This window comes from Callorhinus ursinus, unplaced genomic scaffold, assembly GCF_003265705.2.
Source record: "Callorhinus ursinus isolate GAN/ISIS: 27379988/994484 unplaced genomic scaffold, GSC_fseal_2.0 scaffold15, whole genome shotgun sequence".
Classification (NCBI taxonomy): domain Eukaryota; kingdom Metazoa; phylum Chordata; class Mammalia; order Carnivora; family Otariidae; genus Callorhinus; species Callorhinus ursinus.
Window position 1 is genome coordinate 5,381,539 of NW_027397077.1, and position 18,935 is coordinate 5,400,473.

Sequence of the window (18,935 nt, forward strand, 5' to 3'; positions counted from 1 at the left end):
TAGAGATTACTTAAAAAAATAAAATCTAGGGGCACCTGGGTGGTTCAGTCATTAAGCATCTGCCTTCAGCCAGGTCATGATCCCAGGGTCCTGGGATCGAGCCCCGCATCGGGATCCTTGCTCGGCAGGAAGCCTGATTCTCCCTCTCCCACTCTCCCTGCTTGTGTTCCCTCTCACTCTCTGTCAAATAAATAAAATCTTTTTAAAAAAATAAATAAATAAAATAAAATCTTTAGGGGTGCCTGGGTGGTTCATTCGGCTGAGCATCCAGATCTTGACTTTGGCTCAGGTCATGATCTCAGGGTCCTGAGATCAAGCCCCAAGTCGGGCTCCCACTCAGCAGGGAGTCTGCTCGAGATTCTCTCCCTCTCCCTCTGCCCCTCACCCTGCTCTAATAAATAAATAAATCTTTAAAATAAAATAAAATAAAATCTTTAAAAAAAAGAAAAAAATGTTTACAGGGACCTGTGTTAACTTTGCTGTTGTTGTTTATTCACTTTGTTTAAAACCAACCAACAGCTGTCTTTTCTGACTTAAGTTCCCCTGCACGGAACCTGATCTTAAAATCTAGGTGCTGTATCACTTTAAGCAGCCTTCATGATTAGTAATGGAAGTTAAAGTTGACTTAACAGCCAATCAACAGACTTCATGACTAATAAAAGTGAAAGTACAGAGCTATGAGCCAAAACTACATGAACTAACTTGATAATGATAAAAACCCCACAGGATATCAACATTAGTATAATAGCAAGCCATCCTTTTTTTTTTAAGATTTTATTTATTTGAGAGAGAGAATGAGATAGAGCACGAGAGGGGGGAGGGTCAGAGGGAGAAGCAGACTCCCCGCTGAGCAGGGAGCCCGATGCGGGACTCGATCCTGGGACTCCATTCTGGGACTCCAGGATCATGACCTGAGCCGAAGGCAGTCGCTTAACCAACTGAGCCATCCAGGTACCCAAGCCATCCTTATTTTGATCCTTTATGGTCCATAAAGTCTATGGACATATGAAGTATTAATAACTTCAAAATCAAACTACTCTTCTCTTAAACCTCTGGCCTTTAAAATCCCAACCATTAAGGGATGCCCAGCTGGCTCAGTTAGAGGAGCATGCAACCCCTCAGTTAGAGGAGGGTTTATAAGTTCAAGCTCCACATTGGGTGCAGAGATTACTTAAAAATAAAAATCTTCAAAAAAAAAAAATCTCAATCAGATAGCTTTTAATATACATAGGTTCAGGAACTGTCAGTCTGCAGCCGAACTCTGCAAACAATAAATAGTTCCATCACCAAAAAGTATACCTGGATCAGTCATATGTTTACTAATACATTTCCTCTGGACCACTGTATAACAGAAGGCAACGTATTATCCTGACCTTTCTTGCCTACTAAAAAGTCTTTATCATTTGTGCTCATGAATGATAAAACTGCTACAGAATAAAACCTAGAGAACCAACAAAACTATGGAAGATTAAAAGAATAATGGATCATAAGATCCACAGAACTAAATGTAAAACACAAAATTGGTAATACTCCTAAAAGATAACTTAGGAGAAAAGGTAGGTGACCTTGAGTTTGATGATGACTTCTTAAGGAAAACACCAAAATCATGATACATGGAAAAAAAATTTGCAAGTTGGACTTTATTAAAATTAAAACTCCTGATTTGCAAAATATACTTGTAAGGGAATAAAAAGACAAGCCACGGGCTGGGAAAAAATATTTGCAAAACACATATCTGATAAAGGACTGGTATCCAAAATGTACAAAGAACTCTTGAAAGTCAACAGTAAGAAAAGGAGACCAGGGGCACCTGGGTGGCTCAGTCGGTTAAGCATCTGCCTTCCACTCAGGTCCTGGGATCAAGCCCCGCATCAGGCTCCCTGCTCAGTGGGGAGTCTGCTTCTCCCTCTTGCTCTCTCTGCCCCTCCCCCTGGTCATGCTCTCTCTCTCTCTCTCTCAAGTAAATAAATAAAATCTTAAGAAAAAAGGAGCCTGGCAAAAGATGTGAACAAAAACAACTCACCAGATATATAGTGGCAAATAAGAGTATGAAAAGATGCTCCACATCACATGTTATTAGAGAACTGCAAATTAAAATGAGATGCCACTACTCATCTATTAGAATGGCCAAAATCCAGAACACTGACAACACCAAATGCAGACAAGGATGTGACACACCAGGAATTCTCATTCAGTGCTGGTCGGAATGCTAAATGGCACAGCCACTTTGGAAGACAGTTTGGCAGCTTCTTACAAAACTAAACCTACTATTATCATCCAATCCAGCAAGTGTGCTCTTTGGTATTTACCCAAATGAGCTGAAAACTAACTAACACACTCTGAACCTTCAGAACCTCCATTGTAACAAGATCCTGTGATTTATATGTACACTAAAATCTGAGAAACCCTAATCTAGACCTTCAGTTCAAGGGCCACACAGGGCAAGCAGGACAGAAATCAGCACCCTCCCAAGGTTGTCTTTCTTATAAGGAGACACCCCATTATATAAACCTCTCAAGGTGAACCAGATCTAAACCAAAGCCCAAATTTCCCACAACCACAGGAGATGATAAAAAAAACCTGCCTTAGTGGCAAAAGAACAAAAAATTCCTGAGAAATTAGGGCCATGGAATACCCCTCCTGTGCATTGGCACCCAAGGTTCTCCTGATCTGGATAAACTAAGGACCCTCAAATTGTAAACATAGTTTGGGATAATCAACAACTAGTAATGCTACAGAATACTTGACAGAAATGAACACCAAGGCTAACTGCTCAATAGCAACAATGTAAGCCAGAAGATAATGGAATGATAAATTCAATATTCTAAAAGAAAAGAAAACATAAAATTCTATACCCAGAGAAAGTGTTTTTCAAGGATGAAAGCAAAATACACATACACAAACTTAGAAGTTTTTTCTAGGGACAGGGTCTTTGCTGTCAGTTAGATTCTTTCTTTCTTTACTTTTTCTTTTTTTTTAAAGTAATCGCTATACCCAACATGGGGATTCCAACTCACAACCCCAAGATCAAGAGTCACATGTTCTATCCTCTGAGCCAGCCAGGCATCCCCATGGGTCAAATTCTTAAAGGGATCTGTACCCAATAAAACCAAGAACAACTTACTTATCAAAATCTTTTTTTTAAAGATTTTTTTTATTTATTTATTTGAGAGAGAGAGAATGAGAGAGAGAGAGCACGAGAGGGAAGAGGGTCAGAGGGAGAAGCAGACTCCCCGCCGAGCAGGGAGCCCGATGTGGGACTCGATCCTGGGACTCCAGGATCATGACCTGAGCTGAAGGCAGTCGCTTAACCAACTGAGCCAACCAGGCGCCCCTTACTTATCAAAATCTTGAGGATCACTCAACCTAACCACCTTCTCAGTATCCCTAGAACACCGCTCAGGCTCTGCTTTAACATGAATAGGAAACTCACTATCATCTAAGGAAATTCCATTCCATCTTTCTCTTTAACTTCTACCTCATGATACTAGTTCTGCCAAAGCAACAAAATATTAGAACTAATCCCTCTTCCACTTGCCAAATCTTGATGTAGTTGATAAAAGTTGCCCCCACCTATTTCTTCTCCAAGTGAAACATATTTAATTCCTTAATTAGTGCCTCAAGTCATCTAATTTCTACTTTCTTTCTTTTTAATCTTTTTTTTTTAAGATTTTATTTATTTGTCAGAGAGAGAGCACAAGAAGGTGGAGCAGAAGGCAGAGGGAGAAGCAGGCTCCCACTGAGCAGGGAGCCCGATGCAGGACTCGATCTCAGGACCCTGAGATCATGACCTAAGCCGAAGGCAGAAGCTTAACCGACTGAGCCACCCAGGCATCCCTAATTTCTACTTTCATCACAAGCTAGACTGTTTTCCTCTGGATAGGCTCTAGATTATTCATGTCTCTGAAAATGCAGCTTTGAAAACTAAACACAATACTGAAAGTACAAGTATTATGTTCCCCTTTAAGAGTCCTTTTATTTTTAGTCCTAAGAATCTATGATCTTCATGCTTCTGACTGAATAACACCATCTCCCCATTACTCTCAAAGACAACAAAGAAGCATGTGAAGAACCGTTTTAAAGAATAGTTAAGGGCGCCTGGGTGGCTCAGTTGGTTGAGCGACTGCCTTCAGCTCGGGTCATGATCCTGGAGTCCCGGGATGGAGTCCCACGTCGGGCTCCCTGCTCGGCGGGGAGTCTGCTTCTCCCTCTGACCCTCTTCCCTCTCGTGCTATCTCTCATTCTCTCTCTCTCAAATAAATAAATAAAATCTTTAAAAAAAAAAAAGAATAGTTAAGGTGCGCCTAGGTAGCTCAGTCGGTTAAGCGTCTGCCTTCGGCTTAGGTCATGATCCCAAAGTCCCGGGATGGTGCCCTGTGTCAGGCTCCCTGCTCAGTGGAGAGTCTGCTTCCCCTCTCCACCTGCTCCTCCTCACCCTCCACCCCACCCCAACTCATGCTCTCTCTCAAATAAATAAAATCTTAAATAATAATAAATGATAACTATCCAGCTCTGCTAATTAAAAATTAATGAAAAGGACCTGAATCCTTGGTTAGGAGTCAACCCAACAAAGCACCTTTAACCTACGTAAGGCATAATCAATTTGTAGAGCATTTACAGTCTATTTCATGACACCATTATTAAAATAGTCAGTGTATGTCCTCTTCTATTTTACAACTTACTTTTTAAAAATCATCTGCAGGGCACCTGGGTGGCTCAGTTGGTTAAGCGACTGCCTTCGGCTCAGGTCATGATCCTGGAGTCCCGGGATCGAGTTCCGCTTCGGGCTCCCTGCTCGGCAGGGGGTCTGCTTCTCCCTCTGACCCTCTTCCCTCTCGTGCTCTCTGTCTCTCATTTTCTCTCTCTCTCTCAAATAAATAAATAAAATCTTTAAAAAAAATAAAAAATAATAAATAATAAATAAATAAATAAATAAATAAATAAAAATCATCTGCAGCGGGCACCTGGGTGGCTCAGTTGGTTAAGCGACTGCCTTCGGCTCAGGTCATGATCCTGGAGTCCCGGGACCGAGTCCCGCATCGGGCTCCCTGCTCAGCGGGAAGTCTGCTTCTCCCTCTGACCCTCTTCCCTCTCGTGCTCTCTCTCTCTCATTCTCTCTCTCTCTCAAATAAATCTTTAAAAAAATAAATTAAATTAAATAAATAAAAAATAAAAATCATCTGCAGAATTTTTCTGCTATACATCTAGAAGACATATAAATATCTGTGGTATTAAACTGAACAGAGTAAAAAGAATACTCTAAAGTCCATCCTGGCGTACCTGGGGGGCGCAGTTAAGGGTTGGGACTCTTGGTTTTGGCTCTGGTCGTGATCTAAGGGTTGTGAGATAGAGCCCCGTGTCAGGCTCCACGCTCAGCACAGAGTCGGCTTGAGTTTCTCCCTCTCCTTCTACTCCTTTGCCCCCCCAAAATAAATAAATCTTTTTTTATAAAGATTTTATTTTATTATTTATTTGAGAGAGAGAGAATGAGAGATAGAGAGCACGAGAGGGAAGAGGGTCAGAGGGAGAAGCAGACTCCACGCAGAGCAGGGAGCCTGATGTGGGACTCGATCCCGGGACTCCAGGATCATGACCTGAGCTGAAGGCAGTTGCTTAACCAACTGAGCCACCCAGGCGCCCAATAAATCTTTTTTTTTAATTAGATAGCAGTGATGATGGAATAACTTAGCAAATAATACTTAAAACCAATAGAAGTGTGAATTTTTCATTGTGTAAAGTATATCTCAATGTTTTTTTAAAAAGACTATCATAATAAAAATCTGAAATATAAACAGATTCTTATGCATAAAAATAACCCAAGATGTACAATAACAAGGGAAAACTAAGTAAATCAAAACCTACCCATATGATGCAACATTATGCAGTCATTAAAGATAAAACAGCTTTTGGGGCGTCTGGGTGGCTCAGTCGGTTAAGAGTCAGACTCTCGATTTCGGCTCAGGTCATGGTCTCAGGGTAATGAGACAGAACCCTGCATTTGGGGGCGCCTGGGTGGCTCAGCCAGTTGAGCGTCTGCCTTCGGCTCAGGTCATGATCCCAGGATCCTGGGATCGAGCCCCACGTCAGGCTTCCTGCTCTGCAGGGAGCCTGCTTCTCCCTCTCCCACTCCCCCTGCTTATGTTCCCTCTCTCGCTGTGTCTCTGTCAGATAAATAAATAAAATCTTAAAAAACAAAAACAAAAACAAAAAAACCCTGCATTTGACTCTGCACTCAGTGGGGTATCTGCTTGGGATTCTCCCTCCCCCTCACTGCCCCTCCCCCCAGCGCCTGCTCACTCACATGCTCTCTCTCTGTAGAAATCTTTTAAAAAAAGATTAAATAGCTTTTAATAACACAGAAAATCATGCGATCTTAAGTTTTTAAAAAAGTAACAAGAGATAATTATTAGCAGGAACATCTAAGTAAAAAATGTGTACACCTAGAAGAAAAAGACTGTAAAGGCTATATGCCCAATTGTTAAAGTGGTCATCTCTGGGAGACAGTTTTCAAATGATTACTTTTGCCTTGATAATTTTCTCTATTTTCCAAACTTCCCATTTTCCTCACGAAACAAGTAACAATAAAAGATTATTTTGGGGCACCTGGGTGGCTCAGATGGTTAAGCATCTGCCTTCGGCTCAGGTCATGAACCCAGGGTCCTGGGATCGAGCCCCACGTCGGGCTCCTGGCTTGGTGGGGAGCCTGCTTCTCCCTCTCCCTCTCACCCTGCTCGTGCTCTCTCTCTCTCTGTTTCTCTGTGTCTCAAATGAATAAATAAAATCTTTAAAAAAAAAAAGATTGTTTCAAAAAAGACACGTGTGGTTTTTAAGAAAACACATGGACTTTTTTTTTTTTTAAGATTTTTATTTATGTAACAGAGATAGAGAGAGAGCACAAGTAGGCAGAGCAGCAGACAGAGGGAGAGGGAGAAGCAGGCTCTCTGCTGAGCAGGGAGCCCGATGCGGGGCTCAATCCCAGGACCCTGGGATCATGACCTGAGCCGAAGGCAGCCGCTTAACCGACTGAGCCACCCAGGCACCCCACACATTAAGGACTTCTAATCTCATGTTCACTATCACTTTTTTCAGACTTTTAGTATGTCTAGGGATCGCTTCTATACAGATCAGCATTCTCTGACAAGCTGAACTGGTTCATCTGTTCCCCCCATACCCAATGTGAGTACTACAAACTGCTAAATAGGAGGGTTCAACAGTGTTCTTCATGTTTATCTTGCTAAGAAAAGCCTGAAACTGGTAGAACCCAGTCTCCTTCAGAACCAAAATGTTGTAATATATTGTTGTCAGTTCTATAAAGCAGTTCCATATCTCATTACTCACAAGCTTAAATGACATTCTCTTATGAACTCCATCACATTTAATAATTTTCTTACTATGGAAATTAAGAATGAGGCAGGCATCCTGCCAAAAAAATCAGATATCTTGGAGATTTACTTAAAGTTTACAAGAAATACACAGGCAACTGAGAAACATGTTAAATACCATCACCAAGATGCAAGCAGTAAAATTCAGCAAATGAAAAGTTCTACAGGACAAATGACTCAGTTTTTTTCAATATAAAAACTGTAAAGAAGAAAAGAGATATGGAGAACCTGTTAAAGGAGACTGAAGAGGGATGCCTGGGTGGCTCAATCAGTTAAGAGTCTGCCTTCGGGGGACACCTGGGTGGCTCAGTCATTTGAGCGTCTGCCTTCAGCTCAGGTCATGATCCCAGGGTCCTGGGATCGAGCCCCACGTCAGGCTCCCTGCTCGGCGGAGAGCCTGCTTCTCCCTCTCCCTCTCCCCCTGCTTGTGTTCCCTCTCTCGCTATCTCTCTCTCTGTCAAATAAATAAATAAAATCTTTAAAAAAAAAAAAAAAAAGAGTCTGCCTTCGGCTTGGGTCTTGATCTTAAGGTCCTGGGACAGAGCCCCACACTGGGCTCCCTGGTGAGCACAAGCAGCTCCCTGCTGAGCACGAGAGAGAGAGTAGAGAGAGAGAGAGAGCACGCGCTCTCTCTCGCTTGCTCTACTCTCTCTCAAATAAATAAAATCTTTAAAAAAAAAAAAGAAAAGGAGGGACGCCTGGGTGGCTCAGTCAGTTAAGGATCTGCCTTCAGTTCAGGTCATGATTCTGGGATCGCACCCCACATAGGGCTCCTCGCTCACTAGGAGCCTGCTTCTCCTTCTCCCTGATGCTCCCCCTGTCAAATAAATAAATAAAATCTTAAAAAAAAAAAAAAAAAAAAGAGGAGACGGAAGAGACCTAACGAAAACCTCGTCTGCATCCTACCTGAAATGGCTAGCTACAAAAAACATCTATGGAACAGAAAGCAAAATTTGAATATTAACTGGCTATTTTTATCATATTTAAAGGCTCTCCAGTGACTGTGATTATGCTTAAAACACAAGTACTACGGGGCGCCTGGGTGGCTCAGTCATTAAGTGTTTGCCTTCAGCTCAGGTCATGGTCCCAGGGTCCTGGGATGGAGCCCCACATCAGGCTCCCCGCGCAGCGGGAAGCCTGCTTCTCCCTCTCCCACTCCCCCTGTTTGCTCTCTCGCTGTGTCTCTGTCAAATAAATAAATAAAATCTTTAAAAAACAAAACAAAACACAAGTACTATCTTTTCAGACACATCTCACAATATTTATAGATGATACAGTGTCTTGGATCTGCTTCAAAATAATCCAGTATAGAAGGGTTGGGGAGTAAGTGGGGATATAGATCAATCAAAACTGGTCATAGGTTGATAATTACTAAAGACAAGTGTTCTTGGGGTGGCTCAGTCAGTTCCGCATCTGACTCTTGATTTAGACTCAGGTCATGATCTCAGGGCCATGAGATCAAGCCCTGCATCGGGTTCCATGGTGCACGTAGAGCCTGCTTAAGATTCTTTCTCTCCTTCTGCCCCCCTTCCCACCCTGCTCACGTGCGTGCTCTCTCTCAAAAAATAAAAATAAAGGGGCACCTGGGTGGCTCAGACAGTTAAAGCATCTGCCTCCAGCTCAGGCCATGATCCCAGCGGCCTGGGATCGAACCCCGCATCTGGCTCCCTGCTCAGCTGGAAGCCTGCTTCTCCCTCTCCTACTCCCCCTGCTTGTGTTCTCTGTCTCTATGTCAAATAAATAGAATTTAAAAAATAAATACATACATATATATATATAAATAAAGAGAAGTGTTCAGTACTTAGGGTTCATTTCATTATACCAATCTCAACTTCTGTGATGGATCTGAAATTTTAAGTTTCCTACAAAAAAGAATGAGGTAGGGCGCCTGGGTGGCTCAGTTGGTTTAGCGACTGCCTTCGGCTCAGGTCATGATCCTGGAGTCCCGGGATCGAGTCCCGCATCAGGCTTCCTGCTCAGCAGGGAGTCTGCTTCTCCCTCTGACCCTCTTCCCTCTCGTGCTTTCTATCTCTCATTCTCTCTCTCTCTCAAATAAATAAATAAAATCTTTAAAAAAAGAATGAGGTATACAAAAATTACTATTATGCAATCAAACTCACAATTGATAGGGCAATGTAACTGTGGGAAGTTTGAGAAATATGAACTTCAAGTAATAACCTAAAAGGTTTCCCTTTAAATAGGCAAAGTTATAGAAGGACACTACCAGATCACATCTTAGAGTTGAATTAAATAGGATAGACTTAATAACACAGGTGTATCTCATACCACTGTATTTCCCTACCGGTGTTGAGAAATGGATTACAGAAGGAGCAATGACATACTCTTGGTTTCCTCAATCACATAATCATGCAGCCTGTGGCTACTTTCAGAAATTTCTAATTTGGCCTAGCCAACATAGTTATCTTGATTGTTGATGGCATTAAATTTTTAGTAACAAATATAGAAATATTCAGAGACCCCAGAATTTACATATATTATTCACCACTGCCTTTAATATAGCCAATCTACTATACTGAGAATCCATTCTTCAATAAATCATATTTATAATATCGACTTGCTACTCTTCCCCTTTCTGAAGAACAGGATGCTTTTTAAAAGCATTTCTTCGTGTCTACTAATGAAACAACAGTAACAAACAAATCCTGCTCTTTGACAGCCAATGTTTTGTCTCCCCTGCCTCTTTGTGATTTAGTGATAAGGAGGAAAATGAAAATGAGTGAACTTAAGTTTACCCAAGCAATAATGTGAACACAAAATTAACAACCAACATAGCCAATCACATTATCTTAATAAGTACTCCTACATTCATCAAAGAACTATTCTTTTTTTTAATAAAGATTTTATTTATTTATTTGACAGAGAGACACAGCAAGAGAGGGAACACAAGCGGCGGAAGTGGGAGAGGGAGAAGCAGGCTCCCCGCGGAGCAGGGAGCCTGACGTGGGACTCGATCCCAGGACCCTGGGATCATGACCTGAGCCGAAGGCAGACGCATAATGCCTCAGCCACCCAGGCACCCCCAAAGAACTATTCTTGAATAAGGACAGAACACGTTTCCCTAGAGGATACATAAAATCAAATTAAGGTTCCTATTCCAACGCACTGAAGTTTATAATAAAAACTACTTCTGAGTTCCAGTAACAAAGGGTAACTAGAGGCAAGTGTACAGAGAAGAACACACAGAAGTAAGAGGATTTAGGGCGCCTGGGTGGCTCAGGCATTAAGCATCTGCCTTCGGCTCAGGTCATGATCCCAGGGTCCTGGGATCGAGTCCCACGTCAGGCTCCCTGCTCCGCGGGGAGCCTGCTTCTCCCTCTCCCACTCCCCCTGCTTGTGTTCCCTCTCTCGCTGTGTCTCTGTCAAATAAATAAATAAAATCTTTAAAAAAAAAAAAAGAGGATTTAACTTTTCTGGACCTCAGGAAACATTTTATAATAGGTAAAATAGTCTTAACAATACTCCATTTCCCGCTGGGCCATTTTCTATGACATTATGCTACAATGAATTCCTCTACAGTGGCAGTTTTATACCAGTGTTAATTGAATATACATTTGGTAATAGAGAAAAAGAAATTAAATACAAGACACAGTCTCTGAATTCAAGAGACTATTCAAGAGGATCTCAATACAGTAGAAAGGTATATATAAGTAAATCCAATGCAGAAATCCAAAGGAAGGGGCGCCTAAGTGGCTCAGCTGGTTGAGCATCCAATTCTTGATTTTGGCTCAGGTTATGATCTCAGAATTGTGAGACTGGGCTCCATGTTCACCAGGGAGTCTGCTTGAGATTCTCCCTCTCCCTTTACCCTCCACCCCACCAATGCTCTCGTTCTCTCTAAAAATAAAATAAATTAAAAATTTTAAAAAGACATCCAAAGGAATTCACACATATACAAAACTATTAGAGGTAATAAACAAGTTCAGCAAGGTTGCAGAACACCAGATCAACACACAAAAAAATCAGTAGTATTTCTATGCACTAGCAATTAGCAATCAGAACACGAAATTAAGAAAACAATTCCATTTACAACAGCATCAAAAAGAAAAAAGTGCTTAGCCATAAATTTAATCAAAGAAGTGCAAGCCTTGTGCACTGAAAATTATAAAACATTACTGAGAGTAATTAAAGACATAAATAAATGTAAAGACATTCCATGTTCATGGATTGAATGTTAAGATGGCAATATGCTCCAAGTTCATCTATAAATATGCAGTCTCTGTCAAAATTCCAACTGCCTTTTATGCAGAAATTGACAAGCTGATCCTAAAGTCCATATGGAAATGCATGGGCTCCACCATACACAAAACAATCTTGAAAAGAAGAACAAAGTTAGAGAACTCACAGTTCTTGATTTCAAAACACATAACAATGTCTACACTAATCAAGACAGTATGGCACTGGCACAAGGACAGACATGTAAATCAACGGACAGAACTGAGAATCCAGAAATAAACCCCTACATCGAAGGTCAACAGACTTTCAAAATGAGTGCCAGGGCACCTGGGTGGCTCAGTCAGTTAAGTGTCCAACTCTTAATTTCAGCTCAGGTCAGGATGTCAGGGTTGTGGGACTGAGCCCCGTGTGGGGCTCCGCACACAGGAGGGAGTCTGCTTCTCTCTCTCTCTCCCCGCTCCTCTGCCCCTCCCCTCCTCTTGTGCATGCTAAATAAATCTTAAAAAAGAAAATAAAAATGAGTGCCAAAGACAATTCAAAGGAAAAAGACAAGTCTTTTCAAAAAATGGTACAAGAACTGGATATCTTATCCACATGCAAAAAAATAAGGAATTTGGACCCCTAACTTACACCATATATTAAAAAATAACTCAAAATGTACACAAAGCCTAAATATAACAGCTAAAACTACCAAACTCATGAAAGAAAAATAGGCAGAAATCTTTGTGCTCTTGCAGTAGGCAAGGGATCTTTAGATGTGAGACCTAAAACTCAAGTAACCATGGAAAAAGCAGGTAAAGTGGACTTCATCAAAATTAGAAAGTTTTATGCTTCAAAGGATGCTATAAGAAAATGAAAAAAGTCCACAAAAGAGAAAATATTTGCAAATCACATATTTGATAAGGAATTTGTAAAATATAAAGAACTCTTAAAATTCAAAAACAAAAACAATTCAAAATGAATAAAGGACCTTAATACACATTTCTTCAAAGATCTACAGGGGTGCCTGGGTGGCTCAGTCGTTAAGCATCTGCCTTCAGCTCAGGTCATGATCCCAAGGTCCTGGGATTGGGCCCCTCATCGAGCTCCCCGCTAGGGGAGCCTGCTTCTCCCTCTCCCTGTGCTCCTCCCTCTGCCTGTGCTCTGTCTCTCTTTCTCGCTCTCTATCTCAAATAAATAAAATCTTAAAAAAAAAAAAAAGATCTACAAATAGCCAATAAGTACATCAATCATCAGGAAAATCAAAATCACAATGACATATCACTGCACACCCACTGGATGGAACTGAAAACATATAACAGATTGGTGGATGCCAGAGGCAGAGAGGTGGTGGGTGGGAAAAATAGGTGAATGGGTTCAAAAGGTTAAAATAACAACAACAAAGGAAGGAATGAGAGACAAATGAACAGAACTGACCAGTGAGAGTAAGTGACTAACTAATCTAGAGGATTCATTTCAAGCCTAAGCAGTAAATGATAACTGAGGAATGTTTTGAACAACTTTAAGCTACTAAAATTCAAACCTAGCCAGTACCAAGTCAAGGATATGACTGTCATAGCCATTGTGAGACAAGCTTTTCATCTAAAGACAGATTAAATCTGGAGAGGTTAAACTATCTCAGAGTAAAGACACATTAATGGATATGGTATATAATAAAAACAAATTAAAAAATAAGACATATAATGGCAAGTGTTTGTGAGGATATAGAAAAACTGGAACCCTCATATTCTGTTAATGGGAACATAAAATGGTGTGACCACTATGGAAAGCAGTCTGGCAGTTCCTCAAAAGGTTAAACATAGAGTTACCATATGACCCAGTAATTCTATCCACTCCTAGGTATATACCCGAGAAATAAAAACATATGTCCACACAAAAACTTGTACACAAACGTTCACAGAAGCACTGGGGCACCTGAGTGGCTTAGTCAGTTAAGCATCCGACTCTTGATTTTGGCTCATGATCTCAGGGTCATGAGATTGAGCTCTACACTGGGCATGGAGCCTGCTTGGGATTCTCTCTCTCCCTCCCCCTCTGCCCCTCCCCCCCCCAATTGTGAGGGAGTGCGAGGGCGCGAGTTCTCTCTCTCTCTCTCTCCTGCTCCCTCCCTCCCTCTCTAAAAAAAGAAAAATGTTCACAGCAGCATTATTCATAATAGCTAAAAAGTGGAAACAACCCACCTTTGAAAGAATAAACAAAGTAAGGTATACCCATACAATGGAGTATTATTCAGCCATAAAAAGGAATGAAGTACTTGGGCACCTGGGTGGCTCAGTCAGGTTAAGCCTCTGACTCCTTGGTTTTGGCTCAAGTCATAACCTCAGGGTTGTGAGATCGAGCCCAACGTCAGTCTCCATGCTCAGTGGAGTCGGCTTGATATTCTCTCTCTCTCCCTCTCCCTCTGCTCCTCCCCCTCCTGAGCGCTCATGTGCACGCTCTCTCTCTCAAATAAATCTTAAAAAAAAAAAAAAAAGGAATGAAGTACTGATACATACTACTACATGGACAAACTTTGAAAACATGCTAATGAAAAAAATCTAGAGACAAAAGGCTATATATGATATGATTGTATTTATAGGATATGCCCAAAATGGGCAAATCCATCAACAGAAATTAGATTCCTGGTTGCCACAGATTGGCGGGGGCAGTGGGGGTGAAGAGGGGGTGGATGGGAGTGACTGCTAATGGGTTTGGGATTTCTTTTGGGGATGATGCAAATGTTCTGGAATTATATAGTGGTGATGGTTACACAACACTGAATACACCAAAACCCAAAATGACTTGTATACTCTAAAATGGTAAATTTTATTGTATGTGAATTATTCCTTAAATTTTTTTAAATATGGAATAACATATGCCCAAAGATACATATTCGTGAAAACACCAAAGAGGAATAAATGACCAGACTAAGAAAATGATCAGAAAGGCTTTCTAAAGCTGATACCTGAGCTGATACCAAGGGGAAAAAAAGTCTGTCTTATCCCCCACAGCTCTCCCCTTCCCCACTCCTCCCTAAACTCAGAAATCACTTACCTGTCAAAAAAAAAAAAAAAAAAAAAAAAAAAAAGGGGCGCCTGGGTGGCTCAGTTGGTTAAGTGACTGCCTTCGGCTCAGGTCATGATCCTGGAGTCCCGGGATCGAGTCCCGCATCGGGCTCCCTGCTCAGGGGGGGGTCTGCTTCTCCCTCTGACCCTCTTCCCTCTCGTGCTCTCTCTCTCTCATTCTCTCTCTCAAAATAAATAAATAAATAAAATCTTAAAAAAAAAAAGAAAGAAAGAAAAGAAATAAATCACTTACCTGTCACCCAAAGGAACATCTATACACCAGTATAAACTATTTCAATGAAAATATGTTCTATCTATAAGATGAATAAGGGCTCTCTTGAATCCTCCCAGTGTATTTCTATTCCTCACAGAGAGTATGGTTTAACCCAAAAGAACATTTGATCAAGAATTTCAGACAGTTAAAAAAAAAAAAAACTCTTTTTAACAAAAACAGCAGTTAAACAGCAGTTTAACAAAAAAAAAAAGAAAACCTTAGAGGAATCACTTTAGGAAGCAACATTTTTCTTAAGGGTCTCTAACTTCTATTCCCACTCACTACTATCCTCAATTTCCCCTAAATTTTTCATTCTATAAATTAACAATCTCAAAATAATAAATTAATTAACAAATCTTTATTAAAAAAAAAGAATGAACAAACTAGCTGTGCCTTCAGAGCTTAAGATGTAAAATATTTTATTTTATTTTTTTTTAAAGATTTTATTTATTTATTAGAGAGAGAGAGAGAATGAGAGATAGAAAGCAGGAGAGGGAAGAGGGTCAGAGGGAGAAGCAGACTTCCTGCGACTCGATCCTGGGACTCCAGGATCATGATCTGAGCCGAAGGCAGTCGCTTAACCGACTGAGCCACCCAGGTGCCCCAAGATGTAAAATATTTTAGGGGCACCCGGCTGGCTCAGTCAGTAGAGCATGGAACTTTTTTTTTTAAAGATTTTATTTATTTATTTGAGAGCGAGCGAGCGAGCGCATGGACGCTTGGGGGGGTGGGGGGCAGAGGGACAGGGAGAGAATCTCAAGCAGACTCCCTGCTGAGCTCAGCCCAAGGCAGGGCTCATCTCAGGACCCTGAGATCATGACCTGAGCAAAAATCAAGAGTCCGATGCTTAAAAAACTGAGCAACACAGGCACCCTGAGAGCACATGACTCTTGATCTTGGGGTTGTGAGTTAGAGTCCCACGTTGGGTGTAGAGATTAAAAATAAAATCTTTAAAAAAAAAAAAGATGTAAAATATTTTAATTATAATTCTGCACACAAACTATAGCAGAAAATCAGAACCAAGGTCTTTGGAAATGCTAAAGTAATAGAAGTTAGAAATAAGGGGCAAATAAAATATTAAGTTTTATCTCTAATTACATACTACTAAGATCTGATCTTGGCACTCTCTAGGTGAAGATTTTCTTAATCAACTCAAGTCAAAATATAGGAAGAACATGTCAAAATTATAGACAGTGCGAGGGTAACAAAGGGTCGGGAAAATAGAATCAGGATTCAAAAAGCCTCCTTTGGAACAACGGACAGAAACTGGACTTACAGAAAGAAAACAGGAGTATAAAAAAAGTCCAACACATAGAATCAGAAAATCAACCAATCAAGAATGAAGACTTGGGGGGCACGCCCGGGGGGGCTCAGTCGTTAAGCGTCTGCCTTCGGCTTGGGTCGTGATCCCGGGGTCCTGGGATTGAGCCCCGCGTCGGGCTCCCTCCTCAGCGGGAAGCCTGCTTCCCCCTCTCCCGCTCCCCCTGCTTGTGTTCCCTCTCTCGCTGGGTCTCTGTCAAATATATAAATAATATCTTTAAAAAAAAGAGAGAGAGAATGAAGACCTGGGTTAACAGCAGCCCTAGAGAAAAAGACCTAGAAGGGAGCATACTACCAGACAAGTATCAACCAACACTAAAAAGTGGATATTGAAAGAAAGAAGAAATTATCGTAAAGCAGCAATGGTGGAAACTAAGTGGTAAGCTCCCCAGGGAAGTGGTCATTTTGAATTCCTTAAACCCTTCATTTCCAGGGCCTAACAATATCTGGATGAGACCGTATCTGACAAACTGACAAACTGTAGCACATCCACAGGAGATGCCCAACATAGTAAAAGGTTTAGAAAGCACATTTCCTAAGAGGTGGTGGGGGAAAAACTGTTTAGTCTGGAAAAAACTTAAGTGGGACAAAATAATTCCAGAAAAGGAATTACTCTTGCTGTCAACACTGTCAAAAGTTAAAAACTAAAAACCAGGAACTTCTTTAATTAAAAAGAGTAATCCCACCAAGAAGGGACAAAGGTTGACTTGTTAGTCAAGATACTTGATATGAAGAGACTGCTTTGCTTGGGATCAAGCTAGCACTGGGAGTGAGAAGAGGTCATCAATTCCAGCTGCAATCACTCACTTCCTGTTTGGCCAAGGGCAAATGACATCACCTCTCCACTTAAGCTGAAAAACAGTAATTTAAAATATCAATATTATAGGAATATAATTTAAATTAGTTAAGTGCAAAATGCTTTGGAAATTTACTTTATTATGATAATGAAAACTGCATTTTCCTACTTTACACATACACTGAGGTTGAACAGTTAAGTAAATCTATTATAAATAACGAGCCAAGTTTCTGTCAGAGAAAAAAGTTACTAATAAGCAAGGAGAAGAATGCTAGAATGAACGTGTGGTACTGGACTAGAATCCGAGAGACCAGTATGACCGCATCATATGTATACACTGATAGATATGGAAATAAACATAGGTATGTGTGCCTGGGTCAATATAGATACACGTATTTCTTAGGTCTGCCCTCTAAGACGACCTGAAGCAGTGACAGCCCAGTAGCAGTGAGTACATCCAGTTCATTTAGAAACCAGATCTGGGTTTCTAAATATTTTTCTCCAATAAAGAAACCAAGGCTCCTTGGAAAAACGGCTGATTCTTCCGGGGGCTGGGACAGGGAAAATACAAGATGAGACTGGAGCATCTTGCAGCACCAGAAAGTATGCTCCACTAAAAGAAAAGGGGGACATATCAAAAAAACATAGGTGCCAAATGGCCAAAGCCAGAAGGATGTGAGCAACAAAGTACTGTACTGGATTACAACCCAAAGGAAAAAATAAATAGACATGAATCCATACTGATACAAATGAATAAGTAAATAAATTGGGGGAGGGTCGTGTACAAATCTTCCCATCAGAAGAATTCCAAATAATGTAGAAGGAATGAGGGAAACAGAAAATCACAACAACTACACAGTAATTGCCGCTGCAGGCAAGTTTCACCGATAAATGCTAAAATTCGTGGATCAAACTTAGATCTTTGTGTAACCTCACAGAACCTCCCCAAAATATTTATTCATTACTATGGGAGATTCTAATACAGGCTCACAAATTCTTTGATACTCATCCCTTCAGGAGGTAGAGCTTAATTCCCTTCCTCCAGAAATGGGCTTGACTTGGTGACTCATTTCTAGCTTCTAACAAAGTAAGGAAATGGAAAAACAGTCACTTTAGTGAAACCAGGCAGATACTACCTCAATCAAGTTATCAAAGTTAACATCAGTAATAAGTCACATTGCTATCAGGTACCCCCTGATAGGCAGTACGACGTGACAAGAAGGACATAACCATCTCTATGGTACTCTTCCCTGAAATGCCTCACTTCAGGCTAATCATGACAAAATACCAGAAAACCCAATTCAGGAACATTCTACAAATAACTTGACTGCTACTCTTCAAAGGTGTCAAGGAGAGAAAGGCAAACAGAGACTAAGAAACTGTCACAGATTGTCGGAAACTAGGGAAACAGGACACCTAAATGTAATGTTAGTATCCTGGATCAGATCCTGTAATAGAAAAAGGGTATCAGGGCGCCTGGGTGGCTCAGTCGTTAAGCGTCTGCCTTCCGCTCAGGTCGTGATCCCAGGGTCCTGGGATCGAGCCTCACATCGGGCTCCCTGCTCCGCAGGGAAGCCTGCTTCTCCCTCTCCTACTCCCCCTGCTTGTGTTCCCTCTCTCGCTATGTCTCTCTCTGTCAAATAAATAAATATAATCTTTAAAAAAAAGAAAAAGAAAAAGGGTATCACTGGGGAAGAACTAGGGAAATGAGAGGAAAGCCTGTAATTTAGTTAAAATAATATTAAACTAATACTGATTTCCTAATTTTAATAAATGTATCACTATATAAGATGTTAACATTAAGGAAAATTAGGTAAAGATTATATGGAAATTCTGGGACTCCTGGGTGGCTCAGTCGTTAAGCCTTCACTTGGGATCGAGCCCTGCATCAGGCTTCCTGCTCTGCGGGGAGCCTGCTTCTCCCT

At 41.0% G+C, this 18,935-nt stretch overlaps 1 protein-coding gene across 24 annotated transcripts in view; it reads right to left on the reverse strand.

The window, feature by feature from the left end:
* The window catches only part of MAP4 (microtubule associated protein 4), a 195,601-nt gene that overhangs the window by 165,882 nt on the left and 10,784 nt on the right, over positions 1–18,935 (reverse strand). The window contains exon 2 of one of the 24 annotated variants that reach the window (XM_073901107.1): positions 17,022–17,065. The exons of the other annotated variants lie outside the window; for them this stretch is intronic. The gene's annotated coding sequence lies outside the window, so the exon portion shown is untranslated. The remainder of the gene's footprint in view (positions 1–17,021; positions 17,066–18,935) is intronic. 24 annotated transcript variants of the gene reach the window in all.